The sequence below is a fragment of the Pantherophis guttatus genome, chromosome 1 (assembly GCF_059756535.1).
Source record: "Pantherophis guttatus breed Tessera chromosome 1, ASM5975653v1, whole genome shotgun sequence".
NCBI lineage: Eukaryota > Metazoa > Chordata > Lepidosauria > Squamata > Colubridae > Pantherophis > Pantherophis guttatus.
The window spans coordinates 270,708,814-270,728,197 of NC_142063.1; the positions used below are offsets into that span (position 1 = coordinate 270,708,814).

The window sequence follows — 19,384 nt, forward strand, 5'->3', positions numbered from 1 at the left end:
CAGGCATACAAGCTATGCCTGGAGTTTGTGCTTTAAAATAAACCTTACAAGATCAGGTGAGTCAGGGAAGTGGCAGGTGCCAAAGGAGGTATCGTTAGCCACATTGGCCCCTGCAAGTGACATGTTATAAAGCCAAAAGTAAACCGATTTCATTTCAAATTCTTATTCTATGTGATGGATTATTTCCTTCCTCTCTCCCTCCAAATTACACTCTGATTTGTGAAAACTGGTAATAGCTCCAGTTTTATTGGAAAACTGTCATTCAGTGGACAATTTCAGCACCCATTTTTTGGGAATAATAGATAAAGCAGAGCAGAAGGAATATGGCGGCATAAGAGATTGATAAAGAGGTCCTTATGAATCTCATAATTTAAAGTTATGAAGAAAACCAATTTTTCTCATAATGGGCTATCATGAATACCAGAAATATGTGTATTGAACAATTCTTTCACATGCCAATTTTCACCTACAAATATCCTCCATTCATTATATATGTTTTTCCTCCTAGTAAATCTTGAAATGTAGTCTTCTACAATAAAGAATTTTTAAAAAATCTCTTTCCCAAACCTTTTTTTAAAAATGGTATTAACAGGACTTTATTATAACTCCTCTATTTTTCATGTATTTCAAGAATCTGATCCTATCCTTGCTCTAACATTTACTTAGGAAATACATCTAATTTTACCATACAATTAAGATTAGTGGAGTACTGCAATGTATTAAATATCTTTCACTAAAATATACCCACCAAACAATAAAACCGGAAGCAATAATCAAAACCCCAACAGTGTGTAAATCCTATATTGGAATGAAAATGTCACATCCATTAGTTATTTCACACAAATGTAAAAGGGAACAAGAAAATATATTCAAACCTGACATTCAGTATATTATTGAATGACACTTTCATTACCATAATTTTCTTGGACTGTTACTCTGATGGCCAAGATGATCTTGCTCCATCTCAACCACAGTGAAGCCAGCGTGGAATTTACCTACCTAACAAAATTTTAATAGGGTACACTTATTCTGCATCAAATTTAAGAATTCAGGTTCTTAGACTTAAAGCCATTTATAAATTCTTAAGTAGATACTTTAAAAGAAACTTAAACGAGGACTCTTTGTTAGGTAGTTATTTTGCTTTGTCCTACTTACATTCTAACTACTTCCAACTTCTTCACTTGGAAATGTACAAAAGGCAGAAGGCAAGTAAGAGACTGGTCTTGGAATGTCAGGACTTTTTCTAAGATTCTGCTTTTTTTTTTTTTTGGCCACTCAGTATTTATAAGAGTATTTTGGGAGTTTTCATAGTACCAGATTACAAATACACATTTAAATTCATACAGTTTAATATAATTTTTAATAGAGACAGAGCAAACGCCCCTATAATTAGGCTGAATTTCCCATTGTTTGGGTGAAAAGTAATAAAGATTTAAAATGACAGGCAGATAGGCTTTGTGAGAAATAAACTAGCATGTAAACCCTACAACATCTGAAATAGATTTTAATTTATTTGCTCTATAGTTGATGTTAAAACAAGATTTAGCCCTGGAGGAATGGAAAGGGGAACAGGAATTAAATAGTACAGCAGTTTACTGCATTAAATCAATGTAAGAAGGCCATCTGAATTAATACATAGCTTCAGGGGATAGGATATTTTTGTCTGATTTGTACATCTGTGTTTTCACCATCCAACCATGAAACTGTGCAAAATAGGATTGCTTTGTCTCCCAGAGAGAGGAAAACTCCATCCCTTGTTCATTTCATCTAATTCATTTATATATTAAAAATAACATGATTAGCATTAACTTGCATCAAAGGGGTAAGAATGAAGAAGAATTGATAATATATAGGTGGCACTTGCACTGCATCCTGAACTTTAAATGTTTAAATGTAATGCTAGTTTAGCTAGCAGAATGATAAAACTGTCTGCTTTGCGTATTTTACTTTGAATGAAATGTGCGCTGCTCATTTTACTAAAACAGAGTTCTAAAGCAAGTTTCTTAAAAGGAAATTCTAAGAAGGAGCCAGAGTATTTGCATCATCTTAAGTAATGATGTTTCATTCACTTTTTGATCCTGATAATATTTAATTACAGGAGTCTTAGAGAAAAGTTCACAGAATACTGATGTTCTTCTGTAAAAAAGAAAAAAAAAGGATCTATTAAATATGTGGCTACTCAAGTAGACTGGTTTCTATGTCTGGAAAAATATTGCAGCAATGAAAATGAAAAAAAGTGGTAACTGAAAGTTATAATGGCTTTAAATAAATTATAGTACATTATTCCTTATTTAATAAGTTAATGGGTATGGAAAGCAGAAAAGTTGTTAAAGCTGCAAAACAGGTCTCTGGAAAAGTATCATAATATAATGATTACTGGATGGAAATATAATTAAGAACTGTAGTTTTCTGAGGTCAGATCTGGTTCCTAGTTTCATTATTTTCTCCCTCTCTTCTCATGCATGCTTTATGGATGGCCGCTAGGTTACAATCATTTTTCTTCTAAATCTTGGCACAACAGAGGATAAATTAAAACCAATAAACCAGTTCTATTATTCATTTTTTCCTAAATAACCTGAAAATATTCCATTATTTTTGTCAATTCTTCATTTAAAATATATGTTAGAGGAAGCTATTGCATTCAGTTAGTAAAGATAAGCAAGGTCATATAAATTAGAAATCTGAATACAATATAAATACCATAGTGGTACAGGTTCAGTCCTATTCTCACAAAATATAGTTATGTCTCAATTATTTGAGTCAGTCAGCCTAAGTATTATGTGAATTGTTCAGTGATGGGATTAATGCTCGAGGAGATCTCAAAGTACTATCTATGAACCTAGCCACAGCGATTTATAAATGCCTGAATCCGATGTATAAACCCAATTAATGTGGTTTACTCAGCAAACCACAACTGAAATAAATCATGTTTTAACACAGCATATAAAGCCAACTAAAATCTGACCATCTCAGATACTTGTATGAATATTTATACAATATATTTATATATTCTTTGAGGTTTGTAGCCAAAAATTATAGTTGGGGATGTATTTTCTATACTTTTATAGTAAATGAATCCTCCATAGGCAGTTTATATGATGAACTGTGACATGAGCTATGTGGCTGGAGTAGATCTTTGTAAACATCTACTGTATATCCTTTTTCCTACTTTCCTAAAATTATACAATCTAAATTCTTACCAGTCCTTCTAACAATCCTATTTCTTCTTTCAAACTTACTAAAACAATAACACATTTGGCTCTATCATTAGATAAAATGACATGTATCAAGGACTTTTACTGTAAAAGAAGGAAAGCAGGATAATTTTCATTAAAACATTAAAATTATACTTATAAAAGATAGGGAGAAACATACAATAGGATGCTCTTTATTTCAGAAGATGTAAATTTGATGTATTTCTAATATTGTATTTAGCTAAAAAGATGATCCCGGATTTTATAAAGAACCTCATAAAACAAGAAAACAGAGTATGCAAAGAATCTTTAAAAGGAAATAAAATTCTAGGGCAGTGCCTAGCTTTCCCACCTTGCCAAATTAAGTTTGCCAATTTTACCTGAAACCAATCCTGGAGTGTCTCTCCTCCCATTCATAATTCATAAACTGTAACATAACTCTTTATGTACATGCATATACTTAGGTGTGTATCCCCCCCAGAAGTCTCATTTTAAAAACAGCTGGGCCAGGATATATATTAGGACAGTACAGGACTTTGGATTTAAAAACAGAAAGAATGTGCAGAAATGCATTCTCACAGAGTCCTGATTTACAATTCCTTCAAGTAGCAGCATCTTTTTTTCTCCCCTGTGAATTCAAAGAACTGTCCAGTCCCAAGAGAGAGAGAGAGCGAGAGAGAGAGAGAGAGAGAGATGATAGTCAATTAAAACTAATTGCTTGTAAAAGAAGTTACCCCACTTATAAAATTAATTGATCCCATTATCTACTTATGACAACCATTTACGGGCAGAATGACAGTATGCAACCCAGTGGTGGGTTGCTACCGGTTCTCCCTGGTTCTTGTGAACCAGTAGTGGAAATTTTGAGTAGTTCAGAGAACTGGTAAATACCACTTCTGCCTGGCCCCGCCCCAATCTATTTGCTGCCTCCAGAGTCCCAGCTGATCGGCTAGAAGGAAAAAAAACTGTTTAAACTCTTGCCGTGGCACTTCAAAGGGCCACCCTATAGTTGATCAGTGGTAAAAGGCAGTGTGGTGGTAGACCAGTGCGCTCCAAAAACAAATGGATAGACCAGAACGCTCCAAAAACAAATGGATAGACCAGAACGCTCCAAAAACAAATGGATAGACCAGAACGCTCCAAAAACAAATGGGTAGACCGGAACGCTCCAAAAACAAACAAACAGTATGGCTCTGCAAGCAGTTAAAAGCCTGGTAGACCAGTACCTCTGCTAAATCCTAAAGAATTGTCACATGACCATCAAACTACGCCCACAAAATAAGCCATGCCCACAGAATCTGTAGTAAAAAATTTTAGAACCCACCTCTGATGCAACCACACACAACTTACAACTTCTGGAAGCAAGTTGTCCCACTGATTAATTGTTCTAATTGTCAGAAGTTGCTTCTCTCCTTGATTAGTTTCTACCCATTGCTTCTTGTCCTGCCCGTAGTGCTTTGGAGAGTGACTCCCTCTTCTTTGTAGCAGCCCTTGAGATATCGGAACATTGCTATCATGTCACCCCTAGTCCTTCTTTTCATTAAACTAGACATACCCAATTCCAGCAACCGTTCTTTATGTTTTAACCTCCAGTCCCCTAATCACCTTTGTTACTCTTCTCTGCACTCTTTCTAGAGTCTCAACATCTTTTTAAAATTGTGGTGACCAAAACTGGATGTAGTATTCCAAGTGTTGTCTTACCAAGGCATTCCAAAATGGTATTAACACTTCACATGATCTTGATTCAATTCCTCTTTTAATGCTGCTGGCTCATATTTAAGTGATTGTCCACTAGGACTCCAAGATCCCTGTCACAGTTACTACTATTGAGCCAAGTACCACCTAAGTCCTATACTATACCTGTGCATTTGGTTTTTCTTGCCTAAATGTAGAACCTTACTTTTTTCACCACTGAATTTAATTTTGTTAGATAGTGCCCAATGTTCAAGTCTGTCAAGATCCTTCTGTCTCTTAAGCCTATCTTCTGGAGTGTTGGCTATTCCTGCCACCTTGGTGTCGTCTGCAAATATGATGAGTTCCCAATCTATCCCATCATTCAAATCATTGATGAAAATGTTGAAGAGTAGTGGGCCTAAAATAGAGCCTTGGGTACCCCACTGCATAATTTCCTCCATATAGATTCAGTTCCATTGAGGACTATTTGTTGAGTACAGTTCGAATCCATCTGGTGGTGACGCTGGGTAACCCACTTTTCTCTATCTTATCAAGTAGTAGGTTATGGTCTACTTTATCAAATGCCTTACTGAAGTCCAAGTAAATTATGGAACCCTGCTTATTAACATGGCTTTTTCTGTTCTTCTGAGCAATGATAAGAGAATACCAATTTGCAAGTAGTTATTTAGAGGACAAGTTATGTTTGTGTCAGATACAATAAATGCAATATATCAGTGACCCCTGTTAAACTGGATAAAGTGAATCAGATTTTTTTTACAGTTCTGCATATTCCTATTGCTCTTTGATGTACCTCTGTTTGAAACTGCCATCTTTTTCTTAGTTTTAGGCAGCAGAAAAACATGAGCTTGCCTTCCCTGGTAGGATCCCAAGATGGAGGCTATATTGATTCATATTTCTATATTTATTTATTTGTTTGTTTTGTCTTTTCTCGGATGTGAAACTCAAATCCACTACTCTTTTTCTCCTCACATTTGTTTCCCAGGCAGATTATTGATGTGGGATCTTTAACATCCTTAAGGAATTTGAGGCTGTAAGGTGAGGGACAATTGCATTTAATTTGCACATAGATGCTCCCAGAATATAGCATCTTGGGAAACTGAATTAAGAATAGATAATATGCCTCTTCTGTTTAGCTGTATGCTTATGAATTGTACATGAGACAGACACAGAATTTGTTAAATGGCATCATTGGGACATTCCTGTCATCTCCATACTTTGATGTTTTTATTCATTTCCTTTAATTAATAATATCAATTGGAAAAATGGCTGTAATTTCAAAATTTTTGGTAGTTTCTGATGTTATTGTGTCCGTACTATATGCTATATACATTTGAAAAATGCATAAACGAATAAAAAATCTACTCTTTATCTAGCTATTATTTAGATAATAAGAATGGGGAAAGTTATGAAGATTTTTAATGAAATTCACAGGTGTTTCCCCACTCCTGAAAGTTTCCAAGTGTTAGCTGAACCATGATCTGAGTAATTAATTCACTGAAAATACTATCATAGGAATCTCTTCTCTCTCCCTCTCCCTCCCTCCCTCCCTTTCTCTCTCTTTCACACACACACACACACACACACACACACACACACACACACACACACACTCATTCACTCTCACACCTACCAGTGGTTCTTGCTGTTTCAACCTCTAATTTAAGCATTGCTTAGGATGAGTTTTATATGTGTTGTGAGATGTGTCAGATATGGATTTCTTCAATCTCTTTTTAGAATGTGTGTTGGCAGCCAAAACAGTTTTCAGCTTTTTCCTTTCAAACCCTCATCAGCAGCAGTTCCCCCCACCCGAGTCTGTGTCGTTATCTCTTTACATAAACCATACTTTGTTCCTAGCTTTTAATGGGTTCCTCAAGGGAATTTAAAGAAAAGGTTGAGGGCGAAAATAGCACTTTTTCTTTAAGGCATTGACATGTACAATACAGATTAACATATGAATATGTATTCTCATAGATTATAAGAGAAAGTTTCTGCCAAGATGAACAAATGTTGAACGCTGCAATCTATATATATATATTACAAGCAATTCATTGGGGCTTAAATAATGGGATTCAGTTTGCAGCCTCTGTTCTTTTGGTTAAATGTAGTTGTATAATATTTTTATGCAATCTGTGTCTAAATCACTACGGCTTTAGAAAGATGCGGAACTCAGAACAAAATGAGTTTGCCTTCTTTGTTCCAGTATTTATGCCAAGACAAAAAGCTAAGTTTAATGTAGCAATTGCATCCTGGAGAGATTCCCATGAATGCATCAGTGTGAAGACAAATAGGCTATTCATCTAGTTGGACTTCAGACAGTTACATCAACGACAATTAGCCAGGAAATCACCTCCAGGAAGTTGGATGAAAGAGCCATGCCAATGAACAGCTTTCAGATGTACGGACCTGGAAGAATAATTTTGGGAGCTATCCTGTGGTTTCAAAATGCTGTATTAAAAGGCCATGTCACTTTTGCATTAGTATTGTGTGCTCGGTTATAAAATCTACATAAACTCACATATTTAAAACCAGTTTTCTTAAGCATAGTACGAATAACCAAAGATGCAGATCCCAAAGGGAACAAATAAAATATTGTGCAACTGTTTCAAGAAGTATGTTCCTAAATTTCCTCAGATAATATCCACTGTTTCTTGCCAAATGACTTTAGAATTTTTACATATTTAGTTGTAACAGAAGAAGCCCTCTGAATTTTGTAAGTTTGGATGGCCCATTCTCCTATAACCTTTTAATGTGATATAGCTTAGCTGTTATTAGAATTTGTCTAATATTTCTCCCCAACTAGCATTATATAATTCAGGCTATACAGTAGCCTGTGGATTATTTACTGTGAATGTCCTTCATGTATTTTTCTGAACTTTCTTCCATTTCCTCTTTTCCCTTTTGAAATCTGACACTATTTTTCATTTGGTTCCAACCTCACTCAGCTTTAATAGAATTTTATTTCATTTTCATTTATTGAAATAATTAGTCCTGGAATATTTTGTAGTTCTCTTTTGTGTGTGTGTGTGTGTGTGTGTGTGTGTGTGTGTATTCAAGAGATCCTCAGTTCATTAGAACTGAATCATAAATAGCAGAGTCTTTTAAATGTTTATTTACTTCTTTATTTATCTAGTTAGTCAACATACAGGGGTCCCGGTCTTACCCGGTGTAAGAATTAAAAATCATAACATAAAGCACATCCTTAAAAAAAAAACTATATCACTGGGGCCAAAAACCATACCACTTCAGATCTCTGAAACAAAACAAAACACTCAGCCAGAGGGACTCAATCTCCCAGCTCAAATTACTGTGGGAATATCCAAGTGTTTTATATCTTATGAAAGGCCAACAGAGTCAGGCCTTCCAAAGCTCTGGGGGATGCTGTTCCAGAGAGCAGGTGTAGTAATGGAGAAGACGGGCTCCTAGGTAAAAGATGATACTGTCTAATAGACAGGACTTGGAGCATGCCAACTCTGTCAGTTGGGGTGAGCAAAGACAGGCAGCCCCATAAGTAACCTGACCCAGGTTCAAATGGCTTTGGAGGGGGCGGGGGACAGCATATTTGATTATCCATAGAAGCCCACTAAGAGCCAGTGCAAGCTGTATTCATAAAATACCAAAAATGTGCCAGTGCATTTTGGACTAGTTGCACCCTCTGAGTGCAATGACATCCTTGTTTGGGGGCATTGACAACTGAGACCAGGATTTCTGTTGTTAAGCAAGGCAGTTGTTAAGCAAGTTGTGCTGAGTTTTATGACCTTTTTTTGCCATGCTTGTGAAGCAAATCCCTGCAGCTGTTAAGTGAATCATGCGGCCATTAAGCAAACCCAGGTTGCAAATGACAATAATGTGCCCCCGGGACATTGCAACTGTTGTAAATACATGCCGGTTGCTAAGCACCCAAATTTTAATCACGTGACCATGGGGTTGCTGCATCGATTCTACGCACAAGGACCATTCGTAAATCATTTTTCTCCGAGGTGAAGAAACGCCAGTCAGGCTGGGTAATCGGCTCCTTTATCCAGCGATGACCGGGTCTGCACTAATTTGAATAGCTCCACCCTCTTCTCCAGTGTTTCGACTCGGTCCTTGACTGGATAGTCGTGTCTTCAGCTCTCGCTTGCTATTTCTACTGAATTCCACCTAATTTCAACTTAATTTCATCTAATTGGTATCTGGCTAAATTTAATCAACTTCTTCCTGGTTGGAGGCTTCCTGGATTGCCGCTAGCCGGGGCTCCGGCTTAGAATCTGTCGGCTGACAGATTCCCTCATTAGCGGTAAATTCCTGCCTCCTTTACTCGGCGCTGCATTTCAAAGGCGATTAGCCCAGCAGCCGCCCTTTGTTTACGATCGGCAAGCTCCCTGAAAAACATCGCAGTAATAGCCTCGAGCTAGCGATTCTGCTTAATTGCTTGCCTGAACGCTGCAGAGAATAGACTACGGAGCAGAGCCTTTCGTCTGTAAGTTTCTGGGCCATTTATTTTTGGCGCGCTTGGGACGGCGGCCATTTTAAAGGGGCATAACTTAATTCGGGCTATGGCTGACAAGCAAAGAGGCCGCAATCGCTCTCGTAAGCCCTCCTCCGATCCCCTAGAAGGGCCTTCAAGCCTGGCCATGCCAGCAAGGTCTCATAAGGCCAGTAAGACCTCTTCATCCCAGGCCATGCCAGCGTCTTCCAGAGAGGAGCAGCGGCGCCACAAAGCCATGGAGAAGGCCTTTAACAGGGCTTCCTCCAGAACAAGGCCCACTTCACCTGATCGCCTCCCTCCACAGGCCTCATCCTCAGGGCTGGCAGGGCAGGCCTCATCTTCAGGGCTGGCAGGGCTGGCAGTCCAAGACGAAGCCCGTAGTGTCAGAAGCCTTTCCCCTGATCGCCCAGCCCCCTTGGAACCTGCCCTTCCACCGGGCAAGGAGCCTCTTTTCCAGACTGAGGCTGGCTCTGTTCCTTCACCCTCCCCTCTGCAATCCTCCCAATTGCCTGCTCCTGCAGCTCCTTCATTTCATCAGGATCCAATCCCTCCTCTCCCAGAGGCATTTGAAGCCCTCCTCATCAGGGCTATGCGCCAGGGCTTTACCCAATGCCTCCAACAGGCAGGCCTTCAGTCTCCTAACCCAGCTCCAGTCCTCCAATCCACAGGAGACCTTCGTCATCTTCCTGAAGCTGATCCTTCTTTGGACATGGATCAGGATGATTTAGAGCTGGCCGCGGAAGAAGCAGCTGTCTCCGAGCCCGAGGAGGCCCCTGACTCCGCTCTATCTGAGGATGAGGGTCTGAGCCCAGATAAGTCACCCTTCATAGGCCTTTTCCGCCCTCAGATGTTCCGCTCTCTCCTATTTAAGGCCATTGCTACCACCCGACTTGGCGAGGTTCCCCTTCCAGAGTCCTCATCTTCCTCTGCTGATCCTGCTTCAGCCTTGTTTGCTGAGCCGACTGTGGCCCCTGAAACCATTCCAGCACCAAAGCTGTTTCTGGATGTTCTTCGTCGTCAATGGTCCTTGCCTGGGGCCGGTCCAAGCCCTAACAATCTGGACAAGCGCCTCTACAACGCTGCTCCTGCAATGTCTGACCTCCTTCAGCCTCCCACTGTCGACGCTCCAATCGTGGCTTTGGCCAACCCATCACATCCTACAGGAACACCAGAGGATGTTCTTCGCCCTGAGGACAAGCGCGCAGAAAAGACGCTGATCAAGGGCCATCTCGCAGCTGCCTGGTCTATTAAATCATCCTCTGCGGCCTCATTCTTCAACAGGGCCGCACTCCTCTGGATCAAACAACTCCGGGACCACTTACCTCACTCTGATTCCAGGGTTCAACAAGACATCAACAAAATCACAGCTGCTCTAGAATACTCGGCTGACGCAACCCTGAACGCTACCCATTTTGCAGCAAAGGCCCTGAGTTCCTCTGTCTCTTCCCGCCGCCTTTTATGGCTTAGGAACTGGCAGGCGGACATGCGCTGCAAGTGGCAGCTAGCATCCTCCCCTTACTCACCCGGAAATCTCTTTGGTCCGTCCTTGGAACCTCTCCTGGTCGAGACTCGGGATCGACGCAAGTTCCTCCCTTCCCAACATCGATGTTCCGACTCCCGCTACTCACCTTATCCTCGCCTCCAGTCCTTTCGGGCATCGGATTCCTCCTTCCAGTCCCGCTTCCAGCGTCCGTTCCTGCCAAGATCATCCCAGCCCGACAGTCAGGTCAGAACGGGGGGTCGGTTCCCACCTAGACGCTCCTTTCGGGGGGGTCGGGGTCGGTTTTCCCGGAGAGGCAGATAGATTCAAGGGTGATCCTCCAATTGGGGGCCGCCTTTCCCTTTTTTATGACCAATGGCGGTCTTCCATTTCTGACGCTTGGGTTTTGTCTTCTATAAATTCAGGCCTTCTGTTAGAATTTTCTTCACCTCCTCCCTCACTCTTTCTTTCCTGCCCTCTCTCCAAGGATCCAGTTAAACAGGCCTTGGTTTCCTCTGCTATATCCCATCTCTTATCTATCAGGGCAATCCAACCCGTTCCCCCTGACCAGCGGGGACGGGGTTTTTACTCCCGCCTCTTCATTGTAAAGAAGGCATCGGGAGGCTGGCGAGCCATTTTAGATCTCAAAGCCTTGAACCGGTACATAACTTACCGCCGGTTCAAGATGCACACGTTGTTTTCCATTCTAGAATGCCTTAGACCTAGTGACTTTCTTTCCTCCATAGACCTCACAGAGGCCTACCTCCATATTCTTATTCATCCTTCTCACCGCCAATTTCTCCGTTTCCACTACATGGGTTTCCATTACCAGTACCGGGCCCTACCCTTTGGTCTGTCTTCAGCCCCTAGGGTCTTTACTAAGATTATGGCCTCCCTAATTGGCCATATTCGTTCTCTCCCTATTCGTTTACAATTTTATTTAGACGACATTTTAGTTATGTCCTCCTCTATCTCCTCTGCACACGCTGACCTTTCTATTGTCCTAAACCTCTTGCAAAGTCATGGTTTTTCTGTGAATTGGGCTAAGAGCCATCTCTCCCCATCTACTCGTATTGTCCATCTTGGGGCTTCTATTGACACCCTTTCCTCCCAGGTATTCCTTTCTCCCGACCGTCAGGCCAGTCTTAAAGCCTCGGCCGATCTGTGCATTTCACAGAAATCAGCGTCCCTCCTAAGGTTATCCGGCCTGCTTGGTAAGATGGTCTCCACCTTTGGGATTGTCCCATGGGCCCGGTTACATAGTAGGGAGCTCCAGTGGCTTCTCCTTCCCCATCAACGAGCGGGTCAAGCCTCTTCACGGTCCTGTATTCGCCTGCCTCGATTAGTCATCTCTTCCCTCAGATGGTGGACTTCGGACGCTATCTCCAAAGGCTCATTTTTCAGAGAACCTCCTCGCCTGATCCTCACAACGGACGCCAGCTTGACAGGTTGGGGGGCCCATCTCCTTCATCATATGGCCCAGGGTCAGTGGTCCCGGCTAGAACGCCGCAACAACATCAATTATCTAGAACTGCGTGCGGTTCGACTAGCTCTCCTTCGGTTCCAATCTCTTGTGGAGGGCAAGGACGTCCTTGTTCTAACCGACAACATGGCCACGAAGGCTCATATAAACAAAATGGGGGGCACTCATTCCAGGGCCCTGCTAGCAGAAACGGTCCTCCTTGGTCGGTGGGCCGAGACGCATCTCACCTCACTGAAGGCGGATCACATATCAGGGACAACCAACCTCCAAGCGGATGCCCTCAGCCGCTCTCGATTGGATCACGGGGAGTGGAGCCTTCCTCTCCCTCTATTCCACGACATCACGGACCGCTTCGGCCTCCCAGTAGTAGACCTCTTTGCCTCGAGCCAGAACAACAGGCTCCCAAGGTTCTTCTCTCGCTTTCCGGATCCCCAGGCCGAGGCCACGGATGCTCTCCGTACCCCGTGGCCAACAGGACTCCTATATGCCTTCCCTCCTCTACCTCTCATCCCCCGGGTTCTCCGGAAGATGTTGGACGAAAGAGCGGAACTCATCCTAATTGCACCACACTGGCCCCGCAGACCTTGGTATGCGGATCTTCTGTCGCTGTCAATAGCACCTCACTGGTGCATTCTGGACTCCAGGATATTACTCTCTCAAGGGGCTCTACATCATCCAGATCCCGCTTGGCTCCATCTAACCGCCTGGAGGCTGAGCGGTTCCTCTTAGGGGAAGCCAGGATCCCTACCAGAGTGATTTCCACGATGCAGGCAGCTCGCCGACCGTCTACTTCACGTATTTATGAAGCTACGTGGCAATCGTTTTCTAAGTGGTGCAGACGCTCCTCCATTGATCCACTGTCAGCTTCTGTTCTGCAAGTCCTTTGCTTTCTTCAAGACGGGTTTGATTCCGGCTTGACTCCAAATACACTACGACGTCAAGTGGCAGCCATCGCTTCTATTCTATCCTGCAATTCTCCGGATTCCATCGCTCGTCACCCTCACATTCGCATCTTCCTTCGGGGGGCGGTCAACCTCCGCCCTCCCCCAATTCATCGCTACCCTACATGGAACCTCAACAAGGTTCTGAATGCCTTAACTCTGTCTCCGTTCGAGCCCCTCCGTAAAGTGTCCCTCCGCTTTTTGTCATTCAAGGTGGCCTTCCTCGTTGCCATCACCTCAGCACGCCGAATCTCCGAGCTGGCATCCCTATCAATCCGCAGCGACCTCTGCATTTTTCATTCTGACAGGGTGGTCCTCCGCCTTGATCCGGCATTCCTACCCAAAATCAACTCTAGATTCCACCGAGCTCAAGAGCTCGTGCTACCGGATTTTTGTCCGCGGCCGGGGCATCGATTGGAAAGGTCTTGGCATCTCCTCGACGTTCGTAGAGCATTAAAGATTTACATCTCTCGGATGGCCCCTCTCCGTAGAACGGAGGCCCTCTTCGTATCTTTTCAACCTGCTTCCATCGGTGCCAGAGTCTCCAGTGTCACCATAGGGCGTTGGATCAGGGCCACTATCGCCACAGCATATCAACAGCAACATCTCCCAGTTCCGCCTCGCATCACGGCCCACTCGACTAGGAGCGCCGCCACGTCGGCGGCTTGGGCCACCCAAGCTACTCTAGAGGAGGTTTGCCGGGCGGCAACGTGGACGTCGATCTCTCCATTCATTCGACATTACCGGGTGGACTCCTTCGCCTCTGCGGACGCTGCCTTTGGTCGCCGGGTCCTGCAGGAGGTGCTTCGTTCATAGAAGCCGGCGGGCCGGAGTTCCCTCCCTGGTGACACCTAGCTTTGGTATGTCCCCAGCCTGACTGGCGTTTCTTCACCTCGGAGAATGGACGTTGGTCTTACCTGATACGTCCGTTCTCGAGTAGTAAGAAACGCCAGTCAGCCCCGCCCCTGGTCCGGCCCTCCGGAATGGATGGGAGGGGGGTTTGGATATTAATTCTCTATCATTTCAGGAAGACACGACGGTCTGCGCCATGGCCCTCGCCGAAACACTGGAGAAGAGGGCGGAGCTATTCAAATTAGTGCAGACCCGGTCATCGCTGGATAAAGGAGCCGATTACCCAGCCTGACTGGCGTTTCTTACTACTCGAGAACGGACGTATCAGGTAAGACCAACGTCCATTTTCAGTGCTGTTGTAACTTTGAATGGGCACTAAACGAATGGTTGTAAGTCAAGGATTACCTGTATAGCAGTAAAAGTGAGAGTTGATTTCAGACATAAGTTACTATGAGGAAGGACACCCAATCTAGAAACAGATAGAATCGGTGTAACAAGGAAACCTGTGTAAAGACTTCCCTAGTCATGACTGCCACCTGCAGAAGAACAGCCTGCTTCCTGGAGTAGCGGGTGTTCCATCTTTGCAGAAAAGTTGAAAAGTGTCTCTGGAATTGCTGTTCTAATCAAAGGGCTTGACTTACTTTACTTCCAACCTATGATTCTATAAGAATGTGGAATCTCAAAATTTTAACAATAAGTTTCTGACATTGCCTAGGAAGTGTTATTTATCTTCCAGTATTCTGACTCCATTGTTAAGTGACATGGTCAAAAGTTGAAAAACCATCTGACTGTTCAGCTTAACAACAGCAGTTCTGTAGTCCTGGTTGCTATTGTTAAGTGAGGACCATGCAGCTTTTTAAGCAAGGAGCTCACATGTGCATAACTGGCAACTTCCTGTCAGCTTCCCTATTGACTTTGCTCATCAGTAGCCAATTGTAAAGGTCACAAGTTGTGATCACATGATGTGGGACACGGCAATGGCTGTAAATTCAAGAAACAGTCACAACTGCCATTTCTTCAGTGCCATCATAAATTCAAATGGTTGCTGAATGAGTGGTTGTTAAACAAGGACCTCCTGAAGTGACATTTTCCTAGCTTGGTTATTTTTGGAAGGGATAGCAAGCTAATAGCTTGGCTTACTAGCCAGCCATTATTTATGGTCACTGCTGTACTGTGAACACTTTGAGGAATGATAGATTGAAGGTGATTTGAAAAGCTGTGAGATTTTCTGGTGTTCGCCCACCTGGATATTAACCAGATAAGGACATCCGCAAGATACAAATTATAAAGCCTGTGATATAGTGTAACTTCTGTCCCTTATGTATTGGCATATGGTGGCGTGGCATAAATATAAAACATCAACGTTTATTTTGTAAAATCATGATGCACATTTCATTATTTTGGGGTCATTGTAGAGCTAGCTGGAGGTGCCTGTGTAATCAGGTCCAACTTTGCTTAGGTTTTTGAGACCAGTGAAACTCAGCTAGTGCTGGCCTCCCCGATGCATTGACCAAGTGTTTCTTTGCTGATACAATACCTAAGCAGGAATTCTTTTTCCCAAATAGAGTGAAGACAAACTTGCCCTCACCAAAACATGGACTCATAGGTTGTTTTTTTAAAATTGATTTTATAGTCAACAGATTTGGAAGGGAAAGATCATGTTTTACCCAGGAAGCATTGGGGAGAACATAAAAATGAACTTGAGTTTATCTAGTCCCTCCCTCTTTTGCCATGGCCATGAGCAAGTGAAGAAAATCGATTAAGGAGTGTGCCTCTGCTCTGGTGCTGTTTTTAATGAAATTATGAGCCATTTATCGAAACTGACATGGCAAGATGCTCCATCTGGTTGGCTGATGTAGAAGTGTTGCTTTATTCAACTACTGCTGCATAAAGAAGGTTGTAGGACCCATGAGAGATATGCATCATTTACCCTTGCTTGATCTGAATTTCTGGTTTCTTGCTTCTTGCTCTCGCCTTCCCTGATTGTTTTTTTTTTCTGTCCCCATAAGAAGCATGTCCATTGCAATGCTTTCCATATGTTACTTCAGTTGTATCAATAGTGTTTAGTGGGTTGAAAACACATCTTTTTCTGATATTTTATTTTATTTATATATGTGTATATACGCCATGATGTATTCTGTAAGCATACTTTTCAGAAATAGCTGCTGAAGTAATGAAACATTTACTGGATGGTACAGCATCAGACTGCAGATGGGGAAGCAGAAAGGATTGAATGTTTCTCCCCAAGATCCCTGTAAAGGAAGGCATGAAAGACTCTTTAAATGTACAACCCCTGCCTAATTTCAGAACTACTGTGCAGAAAACAATTCTTTAATCAACCTGCTCTTTACACAGGGTGCTTGCTAGACTCTAAGTTTAGGAGATTATACCAGTGAAAAGCAGCGAAAAAGCAAACCATAGTGGTCAGGCTGTCTGTAAGATTCTACCACAGGTTTTATATATTTTCAGATACTTCACCATCTATGGTATTTATAAGCAAACTTCTTCTTTCTCCGGTTTTCCGGTTATTACCTGGAAAAAAAGTCAGATTTCAAACTTAGGAAACAAAGAGAAAACATGAAGATTCACATTTCTCCAGTTGTTATCTGAGGAATCAGTATGATCCTGCATTTCAGTATCCTTAGCCAATTACTGAAACCCTTTATATATATTGATATCCAGCTATCTGGATAAAGCATCTCCTTGTTCTTGCTATACCAGTGGAAAGGTTATTTATTGTCTCATAGAGAGAGAGAGAAAAAAAGAGAACTGCTTATTTTCACCTTTGGATAGCTATGTGTCCAAAAATAAAAATAAAAAGCAGCAACAAAGGTACAACAACCTCTTAATTCAGATCTTAGTTCCTTCGATTCTCCTGCAGTTAGTAAAATGTTTTCAAAACTCACTCTATTTATATATGTTTACACTTTGGCTCCATAACTTGCATTGGTTGCCAGTTTGCTTCCAGGTGTAATTCAAGGTGCTGGTTTTGACCTTTAAAGCCCTACATGGCATGGGACCAGATTAATTCAGGAACTGCCTCTTCCTAGTTATAACTATCTCTCCCAGCAGATCCAGCAGAAAAGGTTTGCCCCAGGTCCTGTTTGCTAAGGAGATCCATCTGTAGGTCCCAGAAGACACACCTTTTCTGCTGTAGCCCCTGCTGTCTAGAACATCATTCTCTGGTGGTGAAATTAGCCCCATGGAATCATGCGGTCGTTAAATGAATCTGATTTCCCCCATTGACGTTGCGTGTGGGAAGGTTGCAGAATGTGAACATGCAACTCCAGGACAGTGCAAGTGTCATAAATACATGTAGTTGCTAAGCACCCAACTTTTGATCATGTGTTCATGGGGATGCTGCAATGATCATATGTGTGTATATGTCTGTCCATCCACACACACACACACATAGAAAGATGTAGATATATTAATAGAGTTCCTCCCACTGAAAAATGTCTGAAGATGCCCATGTTTAAGCATTAAATAATACTAATAATTTGGAATATTCCATCTTTTGGGGTTGGTGAAGATATTTCTTTCTCATTCCTGTCTTGAGTTGCTGCAAAATAACTACATTTACTTGATATAATTTTATCTCTGAATAATATGTTTATTAAAGATAGTGGTAAAGAACATATCTGGATGTCCCTACATCTCTTGAAATAGTTCAAAAACAACTCATAATATAGTTTAATTTCCTGCATGATCTTGAGCTATAAAGAAAGCAAGAAAGTTCAGTGCAGCTGTTCCAAAACCATTATCATCTGGTACTTCCATTGTATTATATTAATAATCTGAGTATTTTAGCAGCTGTTTGATCAGATGTTCACAATATGTCATATATAATCATCCCTAGACAGTGTGAAAGGTCATTGTGTTTTGAATCTAACATACTCAGGGAAACTTCAAAGTATGTTATCCGTTTTCTTTAGTTAAACAAAAGCAGTAAAGAACAGAATGATTAGATAATAGCATACTGTCCTTTGTGCACTTTAAACAAAATAATGCATTTTTCCATTGGAGCAATATCTTGATGTGTTGTTAAAAAAATCAGAAAAAAGGTAATGATCAATTCTCTATTACCCTTTTGCTTTTGTAGGTCGTATAGTGTTGCATAGACTTGATTCATAGTTACTCTTGATATTTTTTTTGGGGGGAAAGGAAAAATACACTCAATGAATCAGTACCAATGTCTCAATAAATTCAGTTGAGTACAGCCAGAGATTTTTAATTTTGATTCAGAATATTTTTGTGGGAGGAACTGAAAAATTTAGAAGCATGTTATGGGTGTAAACAACAACAAAAATCCTATTTATCTTGACCCTTTTGCATAATAGTTATTGTTCAAAGCTAAGTCATAAACAGAGAAGCAAAAGGTTTCACACTGTGAAATGTAATACTAAAATATTTCTGGATTCCATGTGGTGGGAGGACATTTAACACTGCAAGAACAGTTGGTTTCACACCCTCCCAGCAGATTCTTCAAGAAATCCAATATCGTTTTAAGCTTTTTCCAAAGTAGTATGAGTTGCCAATCTGTGCAAATTTTTGAAACAGCTGTACTTTAGAAACACAGTTCTTAACATGGTTTTTCAATCTATTCCAAAGTTAAAGATGTTTTGTCAATTAAGCCTTATAAAACAGAAATGTATTGTAAGCTTCATTAATGAAAGTTATCTAGGAAATGAGAATACATAATAATTGTCAGGCACAGGAAGTCAGGAACCAGGATAGAATTCAATTTATTCCATGGAATGTATGCACAACAATCTGATCTATCAATAGTCAAAGCAAATCGATGCCAGGTAAGAGTCAACAGACTTCAAGGGAGATCTGGACTTAAGCCTCTTATGAAGGTGTCATGACTCCAAACTGATGATGAATTTGACCCCACCCTCAGGCTCAGCCTAATCATCTCCAACAGTAATAGCTGAAAACCAGTGTGGTCTTCTTTACTTATATAAAACAAAATTTCACTTCACTCAGAGTTGTATAAAATCAGCTTTGTTCTCTCAAAACAAAAATAATCAAGAATATCAGGCAATATTTTTAGCCATCAGAATTTTTTAAACTACATTTTGCAGAACGACGGAATAAATACTAGTAGGAAGATGTTCCTCATAATTGAAATGCTTAAACTATAATTAAAAGGCCATGAAAGTTCAATAAGAGTAGAAAGTTTTTTCTCACTTTTTGTACTCTTCACTTCAAAATAAAGGGATTGACTTTATTTCATCATTATCACAGGGTTTGTTTTCTCCTGCAGAA

General features: G+C 41.4%; 1 protein-coding gene across 2 annotated transcripts in view; it reads left to right on the forward strand.

Moving 5' to 3' along the window:
• The window catches only part of PACRG (parkin coregulated), a 266,103-nt gene that overhangs the window by 117,413 nt on the left and 129,306 nt on the right, over window positions 1-19,384 (forward strand). The gene's annotated exons all lie outside the window — the stretch shown is intronic.